Consider the following 8,876-nt stretch of genomic DNA (forward strand, 5'->3'; position numbering starts at 1 on the left):
GAGTCATGGCGTGCATCAGGACCACCGAACCGTACCTGCTCTTCTCCCCCAGACCTCTGGGCACTCATCTGTACTGTCTCCATCACTGCTTCGACTACACAGGCCTCATCTCCTTTCCCAAGGACCCATAATTTCTGAATCAGAATCTTCACTCTGTTTCTTTCTTCTGAAAACTATGGGCCTCAGTTACAGTGAACATACACACATTACTCTGAAATATTTATTCAGTATTGTTAGGTTGAAAATGAGTTCTTGACTCCCAAAATTTCCTGATGGCCGAGAACTACCCACAGGTGCAGCTGCTATGGATCAGGCCTCATGGTATGACTCAGACTAATCAGTTCATGGAGAGCCTTGGAAACCTCACTCTGCTTCCCTACGTGAGCTGCCTCATGCTGTTACTTGGCCTCCAGTAGAAATCTCTGTGTGCACAAACCTGTCCTTTGACTGTCCTTTGGAGTTGTAGATACTGAGGATTCCTGTATTTATTCTACTGAATTTGAGTATTCGGGGAGGTTGTATTCTCCATTAAAAGAATATTTAACTGAGATACTGTAGTGGTTGTAGCTTAAATTCTTTCCTTGATCCCAAGAACCAACCTAGGTACTATTTCACCAAACTGCACTCTGGGAAATCAATGCATTCATTGGCTTACTTCTTTCAGGAGTGTGGGTGCTCGACACAAAATGCCACATTGAAGTCTTCAATCAAACACGGTTGATAGTTTCTCTACAGCTGCACAAAATAGTCGCTCCCCCAGGTGGTGGGAAATTAGGGACAAATTTCTCATCATGGCTTAGCAGGTGTGACCAGATTTTCAGGCAACGGTTCTGTGACTCTCCCTGCGCCTCCTTCTGTGTTGGGCACAAACACCCCATAAACCCAGCTGTGATGGTCTTGTGCAAGAAGGTTCATCTAAGCTCAGGAAGATGCCTTCTGTCAGTCCAAAGACAGTTCCATCATCATGCACCCCTTCAGGCTCCTGCCTTCTTCCTGCCGTCCTCTTCCACAGGACTCCATGAGCCTTAGAGCTGGAAAAATAGATGTAGGATGATTTCCCTCCCACATCAGTGTGTTATCCAACCCTCGGGCCCTCTGTCATCTGCTTCCTGCTGGTATCCCCCTACTAAAAGGGAGAAATGGAGAACACAAAAACATCCAAAAGGAAACTCACTAGAGTAGTAACCTATGGGCATAAACTCAGACGCTTGGAAGGCACCTTAGCAAGTGGGTCACAGTCATCTGATCAAACAATCACAGTGGCTTCCCCCACTGGGGAACGTCTCCTTCCAGTGGGGGTTGACCTGGCTTGCAGTATCAGACATATCTTCCTCCCCAGAGAGCAGGCCTTCAGTGCAACTGGAGATCTTTTGATTTTACATGTCACCATTACTGCCCTGGCAGGTACATCTTGTTTGGCATTTGATACAACTTTTGGAGACACTTCTCTCTCAGCAATCTGCACAGCACTTTCTGGCACTTTGAACACCAGCGATCTGGTCACAGAGTTTCCAACTTAGTCCTCGTTTGATGTCTCCCTTTGTGACACTCACATCATGTAGTGTCTTCAACAATGCAGCCATGCCATCTACTTCTGGCCTGCAACCAACATTACTGGCAATAGCCACTATCATTTGGGAGGGGCCTCTGGGGCCTCCCTAGCAAACAGTTCATGGATGGAGAGGGCAATACATAACTGTCTCTTTGATTCTCAACATGCTTACAGCTTCTTGGAGCCTCTGTGTTCATTCTCCTGAGACACCACTGTTCAGTCGTTAGCACTGACAGGACCAGGCTGGTGCAGACTTTCCCCCATCACCTTGTTAGATGTTCCTTATGCTGTACCTAAGCACAGAGCTCACAAGAATTTCACAGCTGCACCTGGTCTTCTGCGTCCTGTTCACTGATTTCCTATCCTTGTTCCCTCAGGTGTACTTGAATATCTCAAGAATGAGTTTCCAAATCAGCAAAATGTTCAGACGTGAACAGTATGTCATCTACATAACAAAACCTTTATTCCGAGGATGGACAAGACAATATGCATTGTCCTGAACCTTCATCCCATAATGAATAGTGGAGTTACAAAGAGAACCTTAGTGATACCCTCAAAGTCCTTGGTCCTCTGTGACAAGCAGCTACCAGGAAACAGCAGAACATTCAAAGCAAGAAGTTACTAAAACAAGTCACATCCGTCATAGCATGAACAGATTCCATCCATTTGTATCAACTGATTTCCTCAGCAGACCCATGCTGAGTTCTATAAAGTGGGGCAGACCCACTAACTTAGTTAGCACTCTTCAAACTTTAGTCACTCCCGCTGAGTCATTCCATTTCTGTGTCCAGGAGTGCCTCCGTGGAGCCGTCCTGTATTTCTCCACTCATGATGTACTCATTGGGGCTGACTCGTACTGCTAGGCCCTGCACAGGCTCAAGGGAGACTTAGTCCCCATTCTCCACCGATGCACCTCTTGGTTCCCTGTGTATGACAGGCCTCCCATCGATCATATCTGGCTGCTGAGGGAGAGTCCTGCTGGGCAGACTGTCAGGCAGCTCTGTTATTCTAACATGGGTGCCATCTGTGACCTGCTCGTCGGGGTTTAAACCCTTTCAGAAGTTCCCTAGAACAGAATTTGACTTCCTGTCAACTTTTCCCTCAGGAACTCAGGCTCTACACAAATCTTGGCACAATTGCCTGCCATTAACCCAGAGATTCCTTTGGCTTTACCTTTCTCCTACGTCTGCTAGGTTGGTCTACCACTTTACGGATATACTTTTCATGCTGGTCTAAATCACTTAGATCTGCCAAAGTCTTTCCTGTTTCACAGGGATCCTGCCCTACTAAGTGACTCAACAAAGTCACAAAAACTTCATACCAATCTCAGTGTCCGTGCTAAATGAAGTTCTCCTTTAAATCTCTGGTGAAGCAATCTTGTACACCCCGGCAAACTGGGCATCATATATTGCTTTTCCTCATACCTAGTTTCCTCTGTAGGACCTGTCCCGCATCTGTTGTCTCTAGTACCTGACATCCAGGGGACCCCTCCATGGGTACTGAGTAAGTATCTCTAATGCATTGTAGAAGCCAGACCATGAGGGATTGGTTCACTTTTTACTGCCTCCAATTATGCAGCTTGCCTCTCAATGAGGGATGGTTTGTTATATTGTTCATTATTTCTGCTTCCCCAACACACAATGTGATTCCCTTGGGCCCCATCCCACAGCTTCAGAAGTGATGCTGCAGAAGATTCTTTCACTGATTTGTTTAAAAGCTTTTCCATAATTCTAGCAATTATAGTGCTACGTACTCGATTACCATGGTTTTTTTACTAGGCGTGTTAATGTACATACTTGCATGTGGGATCATAGATTTTCCCTTTCTCTGTACCAATGGTCAAACGAGAGGGGTGTCTCTGTCAGCTCCGTTTTGCTCCCTTCTTTGCTACATGATTGCTCCTGTGGTTCCCAGGATTTGGGGTCTCAGGATTGACCTTGTATTACTGTCTAATCAGGGCTGTCTTTCCACTTTAGCCCCTATAGTAAGAAAATCGCAGGCCAACATTCTCGTCTCTTCTCATCCAGACAATTTATCCACTAGATTAGAGACCAACTCAGCAAATATCAGCCTCGTGTCTCTTTCTTTCTGCAATGCCTGCCTCACACCTTAGTCACCCATCTGACTGGGACAGATCTCTTATGACATATCACAGGGGCCAGGCAGCCACTGCAGCTGTTTGCTGATACCATCACTCCTGATGTGAGACTCCCATGGCTTGTAATATCTGCTCTAGACCTTTGACTAGTTTCAAAAGATCTCCACACACCCATGGAAAACTACCCAACAAGCAGGTGTGCCACTCTCTACCACATAGAAGGGGGAGTATAAACAACATCCGCCCCTTCCTCCTTTGGTCCCAACCATAAAACAAGGTACGATTACACCAAACTTCACTCTGGGAAACCAATGAGTATCTTGGGCTTACTTCCAGAGAAATGGGTGAGGGTTTGCCTACAGGAATGTGGTGCTCCTCACCTAAGCCCACACTGGAATGTCTTTACCCAAGCACAGATAATGGCTTCTCTACACTACAGAGCATGGTGAGAGAGACCCTCCCCAGTGTTCTCCAGTTTATATCCTCTAGCCCTCCCAGGCCACATATACTTAGGCCTATTAGTAGCCATCAGGGACTGGCAGAAGGTCAGGACATTCTTTACTGGCTCACCTCTTACTTACAGAGTTCTTTGATTGTGTTTTCTTGAAATTCTTTGATCATGTTTATGATTGTTCTTTGAGAGTCTGTGTCCTCGGTTTCCTCTAGAATGCTCTCCTTGAAGGACCCTCATGTGGGGCTGGTGGTGTTTGGAGGAGACATACTGTTTCTAATTTTCATATTATAACATTTTTGTTGTGGTTTGGGCATCGGAATTTCTTTCGATGCTTGTGATTCTGGTATGAAATTCAAACCTGCCTTTGTTGAAGTTTGATTCTGTTTGTATTACTGATGTTTCTTGGTTGCTTTCTTATCAAGTATGAAAAACAGGTTGGTCTTGACTTCATGTTCTCTCCTTTGGTGTTATGTTGAAAGGACCAGATAAAGCCAGGAAGGATATTCAGGAGTTCTCCAGGAGAGTGAAGGAACCCTGGCTAGTCAGAAGGAAACTTGGCTAGTTAGGTGCCAAGTTCCAAGGAAGAGGGAGGAGCATAAAACCGGCCAACCCCTACTAGCCAGTAGGGAAGCACAAGCCCTGCCACAGTGTTTGGGACCAGAGATGGTTGCCTATCAGGGGAATGAGTGTGGCCTGATTTGGGTAACTCAGTCCAGGAGGCTGATTCAGAAACTCTCAAGCAAGAAGAACTCCCCATGGACAGACACTGGAGACAGGATGTGTGGGCCTCTATCACCCACCAAGGAGCCTGAGCCCGAAATGGTGGTTGGGACCAGGGATGATCCCAAAGCAGGGGCATGGGTATGGAAGGATTTGGGCACCTCACCCCAGGAGGTTGGCTCAGGCAGTCTCAGAGGAATGGGTCCAAGCTCCAAAGAGAGGGAAGTGGAGCAGTATATGAAGCCTTCTCCCTGGAAGCAGGGATGCCTGAGCCCTGGAGTACTGGGAGGATCTAGTGAAGGCTCCAAGGCAGGGGCAGGAGAGATGGGATTTCGGCAACTTTCTTATTTTTGAGACAAGGTCATCCTGTAGCCCCAGCAGGCCTGGAACTCACTGTATTGATCAGGCTGCACTTGATCTCATAGAGATCCAAGAATGCCAGAATTAAAGATGAGAGACAATGCCTGAGACCTCTTTTTCTTTTAAACACACTGAGTTCAATTTGTGCTGTCCATGTGGCCTGGATGTGTGGCCATGCACTGGAGGGCAGTTGATCTACCAGAGTCTACACTCATTTATTATTTATTTATTTAATTGTTTGTTTCATTCTAATTTTTAACTATTTATTTAATAACATGATTAGAAGAACCATTCCATTATACCATTAACATATTCAATAACAGTTTCAAGAGAAAATATGTATCTCTTTCAGTATTGGCTTTAAATTTTTAGGTTCACAGTTGAATTAAAACAGTTATACAATATTAAACTCAGTATAAACCCTATAAGATCTAAAATTGAAGGATGTTTTAACCTTTAAAAAAGCTCTCCATTTCATTTTAAAATATACTGTTTCATACAGAAAAACTCATTTTTAATGGTACTAACACATGTTTAATGCTACTAACACATGCTTGCACACACATCTGATAGACTCAGTGGGACAGCTGTGCTCCCAGCTGCTTGGCAAGCCAAAGATCACATCAGCTGATTAAAGGCAGGGACCTGACATTTGTAACACATAGGCTGAAATGGGCCAGCCCTCATCTGACCAATTCAGTAAGCTGTGGTTTCAATCAGCTAAAGAAACCCCAATATACTTTGGGGTTCACCTGAAGAAGGCTGCTTTCCAAAAAAACTGGTGTATTGGTGATTTGAAGATGAAGAGTGACTAATGAATTGCATTGTGTGCAAAAGATATTGTGCAAAAATATGAAAGGATTAGGAGATTTTTTTTTGAGAAATCACAAGGCTGAACCTTCTGCCCAGTTTGAAAGAAAGAAGATCCAAAAGAGGATCCTAGGTTGGCTGAAACCAGTGCCACCATCATTAACTAATGTCTGCACTGGGCCAGATAACCATCACTGACTCTAGGTAAATCCCCTCTGTCTCCAAACACTGGGGAGTTTGAGGGTATGAGAAGCAAAGGATCTTCTTGGGTGAGTTTTCTGAGGATTGAGCTGGCAAGCTGACTGGGGACAGGATTGTGTGCTACCAAAAGCCTTGTCTTTTTTTTAAATCTAGATAAAACAGGCTCTGGATAGACAGGAATCCTGAGTCCTAAGAACAAAGGGTCCAAAAGAGGGAAAAGACAGAGAAATAAGGCGATTGATTTTCAACAGCCACCAATTTGGATTGTATAAAATAGCAACGAAAGCACCCAAGATGGAGGAGATGGTATAAAATGCCAGAAACGTGAACACCAGGGCCAGGATGCTGTGGGTGGCTCTGGACTCAGGGGAGGGTCTGCAGGAGACATGAGAGCTTCGGATGTGTCGAACCTGCTGCTTGTGTCTGTGCAGGATGACAATCATGGAGCTGCTGGACCAGATGATAAGCACAGAGAACAGAACCTCAGGGAACACTAGTAGTGCTGCATAGAGTAATGCTGTGAGTGGATTACGACCGTCAATGGTGCAGAATTCAAAATCTCTTTTCTCTGTCCTGTTTTAACTACTCATTTCAATATAGTCATATAGAGGGAAAATGAAATTTACCACCATGTATGTGACCCAAAACAGGGAAAGGAGGTGGCTAACATACTTTGGATTTTTCACTTTATGATCCTTGCAGCGTAAGTTCCTGGGGCTGATAGTGATGGCCTGGAAGACACTCAAAAGGCAGGTGGTGCCAATAGACACACTTCTGCCAGCTCTTTCAATATACAAAAAAAAGGTTGCATACCAAATTATTTAAGAACTGTTGTAAGCCAAAAGCTGCTACTGTCTGGGGCACTCCTTTAAAGAGAATGATCAAGGAGTTGGCTATGAGCAGGTGTGTGAGAATTAAATCTGTGGCCCTCTTTGTATATTTCTGTTTAGAGTACTCTAAATAGTAAGAAAGAAGAGAGACATTTCCCCAAATTCCCGTTATTATCTGTGATAAGAACATGATTCCCACTGTCAAATCTCTATAGTCCATTCTGACATTGACTAAATTTTCCTTTAAATTATAGCAACAAACATTCCGCTGATCAGAGTAATTAGCTAAAATTTTTGTGGCCACTGGTACAATGTACACCTGCAGATCTGCAATCTCAGTGGGAGGCTGAAGCAAGAGAATTACTTGAGGTCTGCAGTATGAAGTCATCCTGAGCCACATGGCTGACCCTGCTAAGGAATGTTTTTGTTGACTCCAATGATATCTTTCAGTGAGATATCCTAATGCATCACGATGTTCCTGATGAAGGTTGAATTCTGAGTCTGTGTCTCTCAGAAGACATCACTAAGTATGAGGTGCTGTTGCCTGTGAGAAACACTGAAAAGTGACAGAAATTGAGAGAGAGAGAGAGAGAGAGAGAGAGAGAGAGAGAGAGAGCGCTTCACCCCACAGTGACAGAGCAAACTGATTGTTGCTTCTCATAGGGGAAAAAGGACAATCCACCCACACCATGAACAAATTACTTTTAAATGAATTTGTAATCTTAGTGTTAAGTTGTAATCTAAGGACGGTTTCATCCTAATAAAAAGTATGTGTCTGTGGCATTTCACAAGGACACGAGCATCAATCATTACAATACATGAACCATAAGGATAAAATGATAGACCAGAAAGAGCAAATTAAGAGGTAAAGCTTACCAAATATCATGCACACTTATGTATGCATGCACATATGGGTTAGGGTGGGGAGCGAAACATGACTATATTCACTGCATAAAACACTTACAGAGCACAGAAAAGAGGCATGCAAAAACTCCAGCAAATTCCATGATTTACTGGTACATGAACGCTCCAATATTTGATGGCTAGTGTCTGTATTCACATGCTTGAGAACTGTGTGTTTGTCTCTAAACTGTCTTCAGTGTAGAGATCTATTAATTGATGCTACAGAAGAAAACAATGACCAGTGTTCCATTTACAGTCTGTGGCATGTGGACCATTTTCTTGTCCAGACAGTGGAAGTGACTCTGCCTGTTTCTGCTCATGGACATTTGTCTCCATAGTCACAGGATTCTGAACAGGAATGAGCAGTGTCACCACATTAACCACGTCACTGAGATCCAATATTCTTACTGATCAGCATTTACTTAGTTTTACTTTGCTGTCTTCTTGGGGTCAAGTGTATGAATGGAAAAATTGACTGACAATTGTGAATCACTGTTGTCCTCCTAATTACACACATTCCTTGAAGTTTTCTCAACCCTCTGATGTGGAAAGTAGCATTATTTTAATTCTCCAGAGAAAATCATAAAAACACAAAGTGTAAGTGACATTCAAAAGCTGGTTGGGGGCAGCATGGAGACCAGGGAGACCAGAACATGTCCTGAGTGCAGAGCCACCTCCCTCTGCGCTCAAGGATTCATCACAACAGTTTCAAACCCATTCCAGCGTCATAACTGGTATCCACTCCCTGCAGCAAAGCTTAAAGATTTGAGACAGGCTGTAAGGTAGGATGGAATTCATGCTCCTTGGACTAAATCCATACTGCAAACATTTAATACTAACCTGCTTCCTCAAGATTGGAGAGATATTTGTAGATCTACACTCCCCAGTCCATTATTTGTACAATGGGAAGCCTTATTTAGAGATGAATGCCTAATGCAAACTAAGAGG

At 44.0% G+C, this 8,876-nt stretch overlaps 1 pseudogene; it reads right to left on the reverse strand.

The window, feature by feature from the left end:
* Window positions 1–6,344: 6,344 nt before the first annotated feature.
* LOC103750340 lies at window positions 6,345–7,245 on the reverse strand (annotated as a pseudogene).
* Window positions 7,246–8,876: the final 1,631 nt, after the last annotated feature.

This window comes from Nannospalax galili, unplaced genomic scaffold (genome assembly GCF_000622305.1).
Source record: "Nannospalax galili isolate Female #2095 unplaced genomic scaffold, S.galili_v1.0 scaffold1827, whole genome shotgun sequence".
In the NCBI taxonomy this organism is placed as follows: Eukaryota; Metazoa; Chordata; class Mammalia; order Rodentia; family Spalacidae; genus Nannospalax; species Nannospalax galili.